General features: G+C 46.3%; 1 long non-coding RNA gene across 2 annotated transcripts; it reads right to left on the bottom strand.

The window, feature by feature from the left end:
- Window positions 1-1,123: 1,123 nt before the first annotated feature.
- LOC112900322 lies at window positions 1,124-3,713 on the bottom strand. Of its 2 annotated transcripts, XR_003230178.1 has the most exons (5): window positions 3,555-3,713; window positions 3,331-3,463; window positions 2,237-2,311; window positions 1,430-1,517; window positions 1,124-1,315 (listed from the first exon to the last, which is right to left on the bottom strand). It is a non-coding gene; the product is annotated as an uncharacterized LOC112900322 (long non-coding RNA). The 2 variants fall into 2 exon arrangements; XR_003230179.1 differs by lacking the exons at window positions 3,331-3,463; window positions 3,555-3,713 and adding an exon at window positions 2,565-2,610.
- Window positions 3,714-16,069: the final 12,356 nt, after the last annotated feature.

The following is a 16,069-nucleotide window of genomic DNA, read 5'->3' as shown; positions in this document are numbered from 1 at the left end:
AAGTGATAAATGAGTATGCGGATATACGCACGGTGGTATACTAACGATGAGAGTAGCTACACAAGTTTTATCTAGACTCGCTTGTAGCTACTCTCACTATCAGTATACCACCGTATGTATGTCCGCATACTTATTTATCACTTTGAGTATGTTCATATACTAATTCTAATTCTAAGATACTTTAAAGGGATATATATGAAAAATTTCAAAATCATATCTATTTTTTAAATATATCATCATGATATCTTAGCATTAGTATATAAAAATAAGTATGTCCATATATTCTATGTATGGTCACATATCCAAATATATATCATTATAGATATTCTAGTATGATCACATACTCTATGTACATACTCTTCTTAGCATTAGTATATAAAAATAAGTATATCCATATACTCTATGTATGGTCACACACCCAACATATATATTATTATAAATATTCTAGTATGATCACATACTCTATGTACGTACTCTTCGTTCGGTCAGATACGTACTATATCATGAGATACACATGTAGGAGTAGTTACAAGCTAGTGTAGCGCAGAAAGGATTATATATATATATATATATATATATATATATATATATCAATTTATGCTACGTCCATATATATCGCATATATTGTTCAATGTGGCACTGGGATTGGTTGACAAAAAGCAAAAGTTGGCCCACTTTGGTACAGATGATGGATTTACATCTTACTTAAGCGTATTGCTTCTGAAGCTTAGTTTTCCCGGACTTCGAGATAAAAGAAAAGAACTCTGCGCACACCAGGTTTGGTGCACCGTCGATACTTCGGGCACCAACTGTTAATTTGATTTGCGCAGGCAAGGACTCATACGTGTCGTTGATCATATATAGGCCACACACTACAGGCCTAGCTAGCACTAGCTGCTGTAGTTAAAGAGTGAAAGAGGTGGTGACCTGGTGATGGTTTATTATGGGACCGTCGACCGTACGTGCATGCGGTGATATCTAGGACCAATAGTACGCGGCAGAAAACGGATCGGACACACGGTGGCTGCACATGTCATCTGACTGTAGATCACCGGTGCTTTGGGTCGTTGGAAGTCTTTAATTAGGACTACTATCAAAGCAATAATATAATTACCCAAGATTGCTCATAGAATATTTCATTGCTGCAAAACACTGCAAATAATTTAAAACACATGCTTACCCAAGAAAAAAGAATATATACCATGAAACATGCGTAAATATTGTTAGTAGAGAGCAAGAGCATAAACGCTTGAAAGGTAAGCAATCTATCACAGTTGTACGCCATCGTCTTGTCTCTTAATGCATGTTTTAATATCTGCAGACATATAAATCCGTTGGGTTAATCCAGCTCTAATGTATCATTGTACAGCTAACAATTCCAAAGGTTCCCAAGGGGAAAAAATCCATCCGAGGACGTTAGGCTTCTTACCAACAAATTGAATCAATTCCAAGTCCTTCTAATCCTTGCCAATCTGAGAAGGATTCCCACGGGCATTGATCAACAATTTCATGGCTAGCTGATAATCAAACACACAATCATGAGAATCATCACCATTTCGATAGCAGTAACGTTATGCTGGGCATGTCAAACTCACATCAGGCCAACCCATATTCATTCAGATCTTCTACAAATCGGAATACAACTCATTTGTGGGCACAACCGTTTGAAGGAAGCAAATACATAATTTCTACTATAGGTATAGCTTAAACCCTTGGGCATCTTGGCCAAAGAAAAGCAGGTTGTTAACTCTCCGACTTTCTAAACTTATTCCAGGATAGCTGAACCTCAAATCTTGTTACCAGTTACTATTGATTGTGTGCAGCACCTAATTCACAAAAGGCTGAGCAAACAACAGCCATTCAATCATACTGAGATCTAACTAAACATATGCCCGGATTAGTTATTCTTGTAGCAAATAAAATGATAAAATCTGTCATCAATTTCTCAAGTACAAGGTCAATCATTCAGGTCACAATCACATGACCAACTAATTAATTTATCAAATGATAACTAAACCAAGTCTCTGTGTGCAATGGAGGGAAGAGATGGGAGAAGATGGATCTTGGGTTGTCAGCAGTGGAGGGTAGAGGACGGGTGAGACGATAGGATGAATCCCCAAGCAGTTTCTAGGCAAGCAGCAATGGACCTTAAATTTTGAAGGAAACTGATAAGGTACGTAGCAATTGAACGATCAGAGTAAAGTAACACAGCAAGAAAGGAGTATTCATGACTCACCTTGCACTATGTAATATTTTGCTATGCGGTCAGCAAGTAATCAACAATGTAAACTACGTTCAGGATAGCCTTCATCTGAATGAGAAATTAGAAAGATAGAAAAAACATTTAGATAATGGATACAAGAAAACAAGTTAATGTAAAGAGATAAAGAAAAACAGACGGCAACATCTTTTGGAAGAGAGGAGTTTATGTTTGCATCCACAGAAAACATACAAGAAAAGAAGTCAATGTTTGAGAAGTTCAACTTCTAATTAGTTATTTTGACATATAAATAGCCAGTCAGAATAAAATATTTTCATAAACTGTCAAGGAACCGAATTCTTACTTCTCCACCATATTGCCTTTTCATTCCTGGGAGGTGGCATCAGTCCACAAAGTAAAGTTTGGACTGATATTGCTAAACATTTTTAAAATATCTTCGAATTGTTAAAACATAGCGATGGAAGATTCGAATTCAACTAAGTCAGAAAAGGAAAGAGATTTTAATATTTTCGATCAAAAACAATCAATTATATCAAGTATCATTAGGAAATTTGGGTAAAATTGTTATCTACTAAGAATACATTGGAAAAGAGGATTTAAATATAGAAGACCTGATGAATCACCTCACTAACAACCGGAGCTTATCTGAAAGACTAAACGATTTCCCAGGTTACTACCAAAGGAAGGTACTGTCAATCAAAGGGCATTGTGTGCAAACAAAGGTCTTGATTCAACCATTTAAGATGTACACTAAAAAGCTAGAGTATCAGTACTGAAACCCCCCAAAAGCTTAATGCTTGATATTTCTACAGATTTTCTAAGTAAAGTATCTCCGTCGGAAAACTTCATTACAAAACCTAATCTAACAGAAGATATGAAAAATAATACAGCCACATATGTGCATAGGAGCAAAGCAGTCCTGAAGTTTCATTGTGGGGGGGGGGGGGGGGGGGCAAAGAGCTAAAGATATGAGAAAAGAAGACAGCATAAATTACAAGATTATGGTATGGGTGCCAATTGAAGCTATAAGAGCCAGTGTCGTAGGTTTAGCATCACCAATTTCATTGCCGTTACAAATTCAGAAGCACTCCAATGTTTGATGGAATTACCAGTAGCCAACCATGAAGGAAATGACAGCCTTGGCCTCGGTCTCTGTGGCAGCAGATCCATGCCAATGCTGAAGATCCTCGATGAAACTAAACGGCTCCACATCCGAGCTCCAGAACAAATCATCGAGGACTCCTATGAAGAAGCAAGATATTGAGTACATATCATACGGGATAGAGGAAGAAGCCACATCCTCACAGGATTAGGAATTGTCACCATGCTGTACCGGTACATCGTCGAGGTCAGCCGGGGAGGAATACCCCTGCGAGCACGGAAGCGAGCTGCAGCTGCGGCACTTGGAGGCGTCGGACGCGCGGCCGGTGGCCCAGGCAAGTAGCGCCCAGGGTCCCCCACGAAGGCGATGCCCTCCTCCCATGCGGCGAGGCCAAGCTGTTGGAACTGTGGCCTATATTAGCCCCATGCATGGCTGGAGTTTGGTTGGTCCAATTCCATATAGGAAACCAAGGTGATGTTGTAGAAGTGGCATGTGGGACTCACGCGCGCGCGTTACGCGTTATTATCGCGTGATTTATAACTTGCGACGATGCGCGATCGCGTCGTGTCATGTTATAACAGCAGTTTAATTTTGCCTTTTATTTTGTTGGTCAATTTCTATCACACCTAGACTGCCACGTCAACCGGGAGTAGTGGGCGCACGTTCTGTGCGTGGGCTCTAGTCGGTTGCCGTAGAGAGGTCCCAGGGGGCGGTTCCTGAGATTTAGGCAGATCGAATCTGAGAGGCAGCGGACCCCTCTATATATGAGAGACGTCCTGTATACGGGGGAGGTTACCGGTGACTCGCATTGACTCTCTCTCTTTCTCTGCGCCGCCGCTTCAGCCCTGCCGTCCCTTCGTCCGCCGTACAGCGGATCGAGGGAGAGCGGTGTCTCCGAACTGGCGCCGGCGATCTGAGGACCTGTACGGGTGCCGGCGAATCAGGTTTCTGGGATGTGCGCTCGCACGTCTGCTCGCGTCCTTCCTCTTCATCGACGGTTTCTTCGCTGCATCCGCACGGGATCCACTGTAAGTTAAGCCAGTGTTCCATGCATTTCTTTTATGATGATCTCGTGGCCAGATCTGGTGTCTGTTTATGTTAGATGTATAGTTTTACACGAGTTCATCCTGATCTGTGTAGTACTAGGGTTATTCATGTTAATCGCTAGTAAATGTATGTTCTCTCATATGCTGCTCTGGTTGTACAAATTAATCTTAAATCCTGTTGATTTTCTAACACAAGCGCCCAGGCATCGTCAGCCACATGGCTGCTTGGGGCAAGGTCTCCGCGTGCGGAGTCTGCCGCAACCGTTCTGCGCGCGTGCAGCCACGAAGGCTGCAGTGCAGATGGGCTCGCCCCCATGCCGACCTCCGCTCCCCCACACCCCACGGCTACCGTATCCCGAGCTTTGTGAGCCTCGGCGAGGAGCAGGTCACCCTCTCGGATCTAAGGGGCGGCGGTAGCGGCGGTAGTGATGTGGAGGAAGGAAAGAGAAATAGATTGCAGCGGTAGTGATGTGGAGGAGGGAAAGAGAAATAGAGGGATAGGGTTGCATCTGGGAGCACTGCAGTGGTGTCCAAGCTCGAGGCGGTGCCGGAGATCCTAGGCTGCAACGCTTGGGACCTAGCTGAGAAGCGTCAGGGTGAGGTCGGGTGGAAGAGGGGTGGCATGGTGGAGCTCTGGGGTTGAGCCAGGCAGAGGAATGGGCGCTGCTGCCCCCTGCACCGGGCGGGAGTGGGTGGGGCGGCGGAGGCAGGCGGAGAGGGAGAAGGGGAGGGGAGGTGGCGGCGGAGAGCTAGAGAGCTGGGAGAGAGAGGGCGGCGGCTTGGAGAAGGAGAGAGGTCGTCGGGGAGGATTGTGAGGGAGAGAACGCGGGGGCTGCAGGAGGGGCTACGGGAGGGTGGTTTCACAAAAATATCTCACGGGGGAGTTCTGTAAAAATAACAGCCATATTGAATTTTTCTGCTTTGTGTTCAATTAAAGTTTAACATGAGGACCTATATGAAAAATATAAGAACGTGGTTCCTGTTCATTTTGGACGTGCTGCATTGAGTTGCGATTCTTAAATATTAGAGGGCATTTTTGCAAAATAACCAGAGCTTGCTGGGATCCACACACGTTTCATTTTTGTGAGGCCAAAGGGGAGAGGTCTTTAATCAAGCTGACAAGCGGCTTCGAAGACAACGTCTCCAACAGTGTTTGCTGCAAGGACGGATTAGTAATGAAAGGCCGGGCGTGGGGTTGCTAGCTAGCAGCCTATAGCACATGGCATGGACGACAAGTTGACAACCACTTGATGATACTGCTAATCCGTCCCTGCACTTATGTCCCGATCGTCATCATCGCCATCAGAAGAAGCTAGCCGCCCCGGCTTGTCGCCATGCATGTGTTTAGTGGCGTGCCTTAACAGTTCGTCAGCCGTGAAACATGCCGTGCAAATCGGTGGTAGCGGCATTGTACGTTCATGCCGCCGCCGCCGCTAGATGTCATCGTGGGAGCGGTATCACTGTTGCTGATGGCGCCGAAACCTAATTTTTCTTTCACTACACCTAGCTAGAGGTCCAAAGTCTAGCTAGGTACTCAGAGCTAGCGTCGCGATCGATCAGTCCGCTGACGTCTCATCCCTTCTTAATTAAACTAAATGTCGACGCTAATTATAAGTCTCGTGCCTGATTGGACTCTCTCCTAAACTATATGCATTCACTTGCTTGCCATCGCTTCCTGTTAAACACAAAGGATATATAGCTAGCTGTTTGATTGCCTGCCGTGTCACGCGAGCCCATGCACGGATCGGAGACACGGCTAAGGCCTCAAATATTTTTGCTTGTGGCGTGAGCTCGGAGGCATCACGCATGGCATGTATGATGGAAACATATGGGCGGGCCACCGGCGCGTGCAAGTGGCAACGGCAACAGCTACCTGCTGCTAGGTACAGAAACGTGATGCTTTCAGTTTCAGATCGATCTCCACTTGCAGATGCCGTGATGAGGAAAAAACTCAAAACCAACAGGATGACCATGTGAATGGTTGCGTGTTTTTTTTCGAAATGACGGCAAGAGCTTTGCCGAATTTTTATTAGAGGGAAAGAGAAAACAACGACCAAGGAAAGTAACAAAAATACAACTAAACTTACTCCGACTACGCACCAAAACCACTCAGAAGGACCACCACGCAAACAAAACATAACTGAGAAGAAAAAACAAAATGGAAGACACCACTATAAGTTTGGGGTAAAAATATTGATTACTTCTGTCGCCTGTCGAAATTGTTGGACCTCTTCCTTGATTAGATTAGTTATCTCGGTCACGGTCTTTTCTTCCTGCCTAAAAGTTCTTCTGTTGCGCTCTTACCAAATGTTCCACCAGAAATAAACAATGAGACTGTTAAAAATGGATTTACTAACTTTCTCAGCTACTGCTCGATATTTCTTCCACCATCTGTAGATAGAACTCACGGAACTGCTGGTCGGCAGTTGGTCTAAATTGAACCAATTAACTAGCTGATCCCAAACTGCACAAGTGATCGGGCAATCTTTACAAAGATGCTTCGGTGTATCTAGTGTTGTGCTACATAGTTTGCACAACAGATCATGTGGCCATCCTCTTTTCACCATATTGTTTTCTGTTAATATCTTCCGATATAGTAAATCCATGCAAATAATTTATATTTCGATTCTGCCTTTGCCTTCCAAATTGGAGTAATGGATTGTCTTCTCGCCTGGCCTACAAACTGGATGCGATAAGCGCTCTTAGTTGTGTATTCCCCATCTGGCGTCCATCTCCAAATAATCTTATCATCTATATCTGGATTGCGATCAAGTAAACTGATCTGTTTCCACAGGCTTGCATACTCCCTACACTCAGTATCCGTTTGTAAAGGGCGCACCTTATTAATCCAGAAATTGTTATGCAAAGCCTGTTGGACGTAAAATTCTTCCTCCTTGATTTTTTAAAAAGACTTGATGCCAAAGTTTTTGGTGCCGCTCCATTTACCCAACTTGAGTGCGAAAAACTAGCCTTGTTTCCTTTGCACACTGTAACTTGTTGATGCATTGAACTATGGTTGCGTGTTTTCTCTTGTTTGTAATGAACGCCAGCTGAGTCATGAGGTCTTCACTCTTCATCAGCCTTCACATGATGCAGGATTCAGGTCTCTGATTCGGCCAGTCGGGTAGCAGGCTTTCTCCGTGAGAACAATGACCGAAGACAAATTGATTGAATACACATAGATACATGTAAAAAACTGTATCAAGACTTCTCATTTAGTAGTGCCGACACTGTACATATTCAGGCAGGAGAAAAAGTTCGAATCCTTCCACTCTATTTCTGGATCGATACCTAGTCACTCTCATGGTAGTTGATAATATTTGCTTGCGCTGTGGTGCATGCGTGATTCATGCTACGCCGCAATGTGCAGACGGCTGGGGTAGTTTGGTTATGTTTGGCTTAGGGGAAGGAAATGCCTTGCACATGGCATTCTTGGTCTGCCCGAAGAGCACACTTTGTAAAAGCAGATTGAGAAAACTTCATGGCACCAAAGAAGCAAAGCAATCAAGGTAGGCAGCAAGTGGACCAAAATATATGCTACAGCCAATCGCAAAAGAACCTTTCAATCTCACATCAATCCGTACGTCCAAATTGCAAAAGCAACAGCACTACAGTACAATCATAGCAGGGGACTTGATCAATCTGCGGCGCACACATGGGTGCATTCATTCGTGGGGTAGCGAATTGGGAGGGACAACGAAAGCGCCCGCTCCGGGGACATCTGGGGTACCTAGCACATGATAATTAAGGTGATCTGCTTGCTCTTGCGGCCACTGCGTAGGGCGAGGAGAGTTGGATCGATTCGGAATTTTGGATCAGATAAACTGGAGCACTGAGATCCGGGAAAATTGTAGGGCTTGATTATTGGACCGTTTGTTGGTTGCATTTCTTCGGTGATTACTCCATCCGTTTCAAAATAGAAAAAAGTCCGGTTTACACCTTTAAACTATAGCAAAAGTTCGATTTTCAATCTTAAACTACAAAACTGGATAAAGTAGACCATCCAACTATTGAAACTGGAAAATTTTGGCTCTTAGGATGGTTTCAAAGGTGGTTTTGTATTTTTAAATAAATTAAAAAATTCTAATTAGATCTAAAAATCAAAAGTAATTTATTTTAAATCAAAAAAATATTAAACTAGTACTAAATTTTTTTAAAAATATAATATATCTATTATTGCTCTATTTAAATCTTATTTATTTAAAAATAATAGACATAACTACGAGCAACCAAATACTATGAACATAAAAATGGATCCGAATAACTAACAACTATAGTGTCAATAGATAGATTATATTTTTTTAAAAAAATTATACTCATTTCATATTTTTTTGGATTTGAAATGAATTACTTATGAATTTTCTAGTTTAAATTTGAATATTTTTAATTTTCACAAAATAGAAAACCACCTTCGAAACCACCCTAAGGGTCGAATTTGCCCGGTTTCGATAGTGGATGGCCTCTTCTATCCGATTTTATAGTTTAAAGTTGAAAATCGAACTTTTGCGATAGTTTAAGGATATAAACCAAACTTTTCTCTTCAAAATATAGGTTATTTTCGTAAATTTAGATACATAGTTTTTTACTATGTATCTAAATATCGTGTTTATCTAGACTAGACGTATAATAAAAATTATGTATCTGGATTTGTTAAAAGGACGTATATTTTAGAACGGAGGAAGTACTTTTCAAAGAAATCAAAGAATCTTTTATTTTTTACCTATTTGTGGTGGTGCGTGGAAAAGGATATAAATATAGGTAATAGGGTCACTGCGGCGTAGCTTGTTGGCAGTTGGCACGGATGGTGAGATGCAATGGCATGGCAGGGAAGGCTGGGGCCGCTGGGGGAACGCTGGTGGCAATGGTCCCCTGGGAACGGCGATGCGCCACAAAGAAACCCAGCCCCAGCGTCCGCTCCGTACACGCCCCAGTGGCCCATGGAGATCGGCTTCGAGACCGCAGCAAACTGCCGCTAGCTGCGCGCACTCATGGCGCTGTCCGGCCCCTGTCTGTACGATGCAGCGTAGAGTACCTACAGAGCCGTGCCACCCGAGGTGTAGCTGCCGCGCGCGGTCGCTGCTGCGATGATTGTCAGGGAAGATGCCCTTGGTTTCTTCTGGTCCACGCCATGCGCGCATGGGCATGGCACTGGCAGTCAGCTAGCGGCCACCCGCTGTCACAGTGCCAGTTGCGTCGCCGCGCAGGCATGTAAGGTAGCGTTTGGTCCAGGAGGCAACTGGGATGGAGCCATCCAATCCTACGTTTCGTTTAGGAGCGTATGGACGGAGCGGCTCTCTGAAAGAATATTCCTTAATATTTCGGGACGAGCTCCTCCTGAAAAAAAGCTGAACGAGCTCATCCCACTCCAACGGCGTGAGCTCCATCTCGCGTGGAAGAGCAGGTGTGACTCAGCCCCAGTCCCAGCCCCCGCCCCTCGCGCGGCAGCTTGTCGGGCGCCGCCAACCCTCCCGCGTCGCGGCTCAGCGAAGCCACCGCCCATCCCGCGCGACCGTACCGTCTCTGTTTATGGGGTGGTAAGGGTCTTAAATTTTTAAATCAAGATAATCTAAAGGTGGAGCTCTAATCTTATTTAATTTTGAGCTAAATATATATAAGAATCACTGTGAAGTGAAGAGAGTATTAGGACCATGATCCGTTAGCATCCCTACCTCTGTCCTGCTAGCCCTCCTACGCCGACACTTGCCGGGGCCGTATCCACCGCCCATCCCGTCAGCCTGGGTGGCGCGGGAACTCAGATCGGCTTAGGGGTTGAGTGCGGGCGGAGCTCAGATGCCCGCTCCAGCAAAGCTCGGGCGGCGCGGGGCGGAGCTCAGACTCCCACCCAGGCAAAGCTTGAACGGCGCGCGGCGCGAGCTCGAGCGAAACGGGGTGGAGCCCTGGCGGTGCAGGAGCGGAGACTGGGTGGTGCGGGAAGCATCCCGACAGCGCAGGAGGGGGAAGACGATGTGTGGAAGGAGAAGAGGGTGGAAGGGAGGAGGAAGAGTCATGAGTGAGGGAGTTTGTGTTGCTACGGTGTCAGAGAGGAGGAAAGGATCCAGTGACCGACATGTGGACCCCATGTAACGGTGGTTGACGGTTTAACGGCAGTTCTATCCTTGTACCTCCAACCAAACAAGAGATGGAACCGTTCCATCCTTCCAACCATACATATAGCATAGAACGAGCTCATTCCTAAAATCAGGAAGGGACCATTCCGTTCTATCTCACACTCGAACTAACCGCTACCTAAGGGACTGTTTGGATCGGAAACTAATTTTTAGTCCGGATCATATCGAATATTTGGATGCTAATTAGGAGGATTAAATATGAGCTAAATATAAAATTAATTGCATAAATGAAGACTAATTCACGAGACGAATCTATTAAACCTAATTAATCCATTATTAACACATATTTACTATAGCACAATATTGCCAACTCACGAATTAATTAGATTTAATGGATTCGTCTCGCGTATTAGTCACTATTTATGTAACGAATTTTATAATTAGCCTACATTTAACAATTATAATAGGTCTGATGTGATGCACTGAAAATCCAAACGTCAGGTAACTGCGCCTGCGCCGATCCAGCGACCGGCCGGTCCGGCCTAGGGATGTCAATGGGTACCCGTTACCCATTACCCAACGGGTAAAAATACCATTAGGACATGGGTATGGAAAAATTTTAAACCCATGGGTATAAAAATGGGTATGAAGTTGTACCCAATGGGTACGATGGGTATGGGTACGGGAACCAGGTACCCATACCCGTTTACCCATCCACCCATTTATTTTTAGCCCACATGTTAATTTAGCCCAACAAGCCCAACAAATAAAAAAAACTGGCCCAACAAGCCCGAATATAAAAAGAAAAACTAAACCCTAACCCTCACTCCCCTAATCCCTGACCCACCCAACCCCTGCGGGCCTGCCCCCTGGCGGCTGGCGTTGTGCCCTCGCCGTGGGTATGGAATACCCATGGGTACCCGTTACCCAGATGGGTAAGGGTATGGGTAGGTTTTCTACCCGCAGCAGGGTATGGGTACGGATATGGGTATGAGTTTTCCAGATGGGTATGGGTTTGGTTTAGTGGTACCCATGGGTTTTATACCCGTTGACATCCCTCGTCCCGCCACTACGTTCAGATCTAGTATGGCCGTTGCGTCATCCACCACGACCACCGTCGTCGTCGTCAGAGAGCACGGCGCCGCCGGAGCAGGTTTTTTTTTGGAAAGAACCGCCGGAGCAGGTTCTGGGGTATGATGGGCCAGCTTCTAATTTTCTTGGCTCCAACTCGGCAACTCTGGCTCACTTCACGTCTCATGATGACGTGACTGATTTCCTTCGACACTGTTCATCAATTTATTCCGAGTGAGAGAGGACGGAACCTCCCATTCAAGTTATTAAGGTCATGCTGTGAGGTTGCCTTCATAGGATCAGGGCGAGAGGCAAAGGCAACGCCACCGTGCTCATGATGGCATGATAGATCTTGGCGCGCAAACTTTGCTTAGCCGGCCTCTTGCGCCAGCGAAAGCGATACGCGGGCAACGTCAGCTAGTTGTACGCCTGTTCGTATCCGACCCGTCCCTCTCGCTCGCGGCCGGTACACTCGACGCCGGCGTCCGGCCAGGAGCTAGCACGGTGGCCGGCCGCCGGGTCCAGTTCCAATCCCGTTCGCGCAACACGAGAGAACAGCCGTGCACGAGACGCAGCGATTCGCCCCGGGCCCCCGGCCTCACGAGGACGCAGGAGCACGCAGGACCAGTTTCTCTCACCATCTGCCTGCCTCTGTCTCACCAGATTCGCTGGGCCAGCGCCATTGACGGGTGCGTCTGCACGGCCGGCCGGACGGGCGATCTCGCGTAGCTTTCGGCTTTTCATCTTGCCTTTCTAGATGGGACCTGCCTGATCATTCGTTCGGATCCTCTGGTCCTCTCCCATCAGGTCGCATGAGATCGTGACCCTGACGTGACGGCGATGCTGATGCGCGCAGGTGCCTGCGCCCGGGGTGGGCGGTGGTGGGCCATCAGTTGTCAGTAGTGGCGGTAGCAGCTTTAGCTAAGCTAGTGACTTCCTCAGGCCAAAACCTTGTGTTATGAGATGTCATTAGCTAGTTAATTACAATCCTTGTCCCGGTCGACGCGTTGCAACTACCGCTAAGCATTCCGAATATTAGTAACCACACCAAAGGCAAAAGTAAAGTCGACGGGCGACGAGGAGGCGAGGACAGGGGCCGGAGGAGTAGGTGTTAGGTCTCTGACACGCGTCGGAGTTAATTCACGCCGGTCGACCGTGCGTGGCGCAGAGAAACGGGACGGCGAATCCAATCACGGTGCTTCGTGTCGGCAGCAAGTGCCATGTCCTCGTCGGTATATCGCTGCAAAGATGCGGTGCACGTCAACGTGATAGATGTGTCTCATGGATGACGAGTACAGTAGTACACTGGCAAAGATCACAAAATCGAACATAATGTAGCAATCTCTGTTTACTTTCTACAAAGTGATGTGCATCGTATGGCTAGCCACAGTAGCAACTAGCAAGTCAGAATGCTCTTTCAGCTGATCGAGAGATTACCATGTGACGTACTGGTGGGGAGCCTGCTGGGAGCGCTGGCATGTCCCGATAGCCAATTCATGGCGGTCCTCGGATTCAATCGCCGTTCGTGTTGGGTTCACGTGCTGGGTATATTGCTAATTATTTATGATGATATGCTACTTTAGTTCATTTCTCTTCCCAAATTATTTATGTAAAATATCATTCTAATTTATTTTATCAACATGACATCACCAAAGATCGAGAGTAAAATTATCTTAGTGCTTGCCCACTCAGAATCCACATGACTCTCTAGGGGAAAATACTGTATCAGTACCAAGCTCGTAAGAATACAGAACACACCCTATTCATCTACAAAATAAAAAGAATGCTGCACTATATTCATAATACTGAATTGCATCTTGTTTTGTTAAACTAATTGTAAACTATATCATTTTAATTGCTGGTATATTGTTTTTTTATCAGCTAATTGATTATGATGGTATGCTACTTTAGTTTACTTCTGTTCCCAAATTATTTACGTAGAATATCATTCTACTTCATTTTATCAACATTTTGAGCCGATCCGATAACCCAAAATATATATAACTTGCATCCTTAGCTATTGTAGCCCTGAGACGTTTATATATGGCCGCAGAGGATATACGACTATAATACTCACAAACAAAGATGAAGGACTACAATTTTTTTTAGAAAAATACATAGCACAGATGCAGGCACTCGCATGGGTATGCACATTCACCCAATGAACGATGCACCTAACTCTATGGATGTCTACCGAAGATTGGACCAACAGATTTTAAAATTAATGAATACTAGAATGTAATTCACTAGCAGAACAAACATACATAGTATAAGTGTGTCGCTAGTAAAATGTTATTTTGTATTACTACTACAGAATATGTCTTCAATCTTTGATATTTATCCCGGCTGATGCTATGCCAAGGATTAATATAGGCATTAGTTCCAGGTCTATCGGTTAGAGGTGGGAGGGATCTTTAGTCCTGGTTGGAGGCTCCAACCGGAACTAAAGGATTATTTAAAATGAAAGCATCCCAACTAGAGTCACATGAGTGCTTTGTAGGTGGGGTGGTAACGAAGCTATACGTAAGGCGAGAGATCTCGGGTCCGAGTACTAGTGTATGGTTGATATGTACGTGGTTCATGGAAATCTTGAATTTTATTTTTCTCCATAAACTTAATATTTTATTTTATGTCCAAATTACCCATCTCATAGCGAACTATTTCACTTCAACACAATTTTTTCAATAACTAAGAGCTCCTTTGGCAAGTCTTCAAAACCAGCTCCAAACCCGGCCACCCGGTGCCCTGCCAAAGGGGTAGGACGCAACCGGCCCCACCGAAGCTTCATCAAAGAAGCCTTTGAAAACGCGCTGAGAGGAGGCCAACAACGGAGGGGGAGCCAAAAAAATGGTTCCCCAGGGCTCCATCTCGCCTGCCACCTTTCCCCTCGGAGAGTGGCGCAAACACGTGGCGGCGGAGGACGGCTGCAGGAGCGCGAGGGCACGGTGGGGATGAATGGCCGCTGGAGCAAGTGGCGGTGGCAGGTCGGCGGCAGCGCACGGTGGCGGAGGGGATGGACGCGGGAAGGTGACGATGGCACTAAGGCAGGAGCGAGAGGAGGGCGGAGGTGCCTGCGGCGGGGCGGAGGAGCCACGGCAGGAGGGGGAGGAGGTGGGTGGAGGTGCCGGTGGCAGGGGTGGAGGTGTCGGCGGCGTGGTCGGAGAGAGAGGAGGAGGGCAAAGGTGCTGGTGGTGGGCACACACGGCCAGCAGGGGGAGGTGGGGGGGGGGACGGCCTATTCAGCGCATGGAGGAAGAATGGATAGGAAGATAGAATGGGAAGTATAGAAAAAAATAAAAAGGAAAGAAATAGGAAGAATAGAGAAAAAATAAATAGATAAGTGTAGTATGACCATTAATTTGATCTTTTCTATATATATTAAATAATAAGAGGAGCTGTTTTACCAAATATTTTTTCAAAACGGTTTCAGTTCCACTTGAAAAGCTGTTCCACTGAAAAAGCTGGAGCTGGAGCTTAAGGAGCTGCAATCTTGCCAAACGGGCTCTAAGACCTGCTAGTGGTACGTTTTATTTGCAACCTTGCCAAACAGGCTCTAAGAGCTGCACCAATCTGCAGTCGATGTGCACCGCCGGCATAGGCTTTTGTTCAACCATCTTTCTTCAGTCTTCACAGATGACCACTGCTGCTTCCTGCCACCGCTGTATCGCTGCTACTGCTCCTGCAAATTTCTTTCCCCCCTTCGTCCCTGGTACCCATGGCCACGCGAGCCGGGCCATTCCCGATCACACGCGTCATAAAGTTCGAAACAGTCGCAGTCGCTCGCAGGTCGCAGCAACTGTACGTGCGTGGCGGTATTACGGTTGATCCGACCGGGACCCTCTCTGACCACTGCTCCCCACGACCCTGGTCCAGCTGCTGCTGCCTGCCCTGCACGGTGCTTCAGTGCTTGCACAGAAAAGTGAGTGTCCTACACTCCTAGTAGCAGCTGCCGCCGATGGTCAGCTACTGTATATGGCGGTACAATGTAATGGCAGCAAACGGCAGGTAAAACAGAGGTGCACGGGCAGAGGCCTACAGAGCCACAGATGCGTAGATGGCCGTGGCTGTCGGGGTGTGGATGGTTGGCATCGATGGCAGCGGTAAAGCTGCTATCGCTGTATTCGGAGGTGCTAGCGCCACTATTGCTTTTAATACATATGCATGGAACGGCATGGGTAACCAGCTACTACTTATGTAGCTACAGTTTTGGACTATTGGTAACGCCAGCCCATCGGCATGCCTCATGAGCCGCCACCAGATACTACGGACGAGTAGCTTGCTATTACCGAGACGGCGTATGTGATCCAACGACGGCTCCTATCCGTGTAGTGTAGCATCGGTCGATCTGCTGGTCCCTCGCCGGCCGGCCGTCGCTTTATATTACATGCGTCTGTTGCACGGCAGCGTATCTCATCTCGACCCGATCAAGCGGGGCCGATCTTGATGGTTGATGGTACGTACGGTGGTTGTTCAGTCTGGGCGTTCGGGCTACCCGAAATTTCGGGTCGGGCTTTTCGGACTTTTTAAGATTTCGGGTATCTGCAAATGCTACCCGAAATCG

The sequence above is a fragment of the Panicum hallii genome, chromosome 7, assembly GCF_002211085.1.
Source record: "Panicum hallii strain FIL2 chromosome 7, PHallii_v3.1, whole genome shotgun sequence".
In the NCBI taxonomy this organism is placed as follows: Eukaryota; Viridiplantae; Streptophyta; class Magnoliopsida; order Poales; family Poaceae; genus Panicum; species Panicum hallii.
This window is presented reverse-complemented; position numbering and strand designations above follow the sequence as displayed.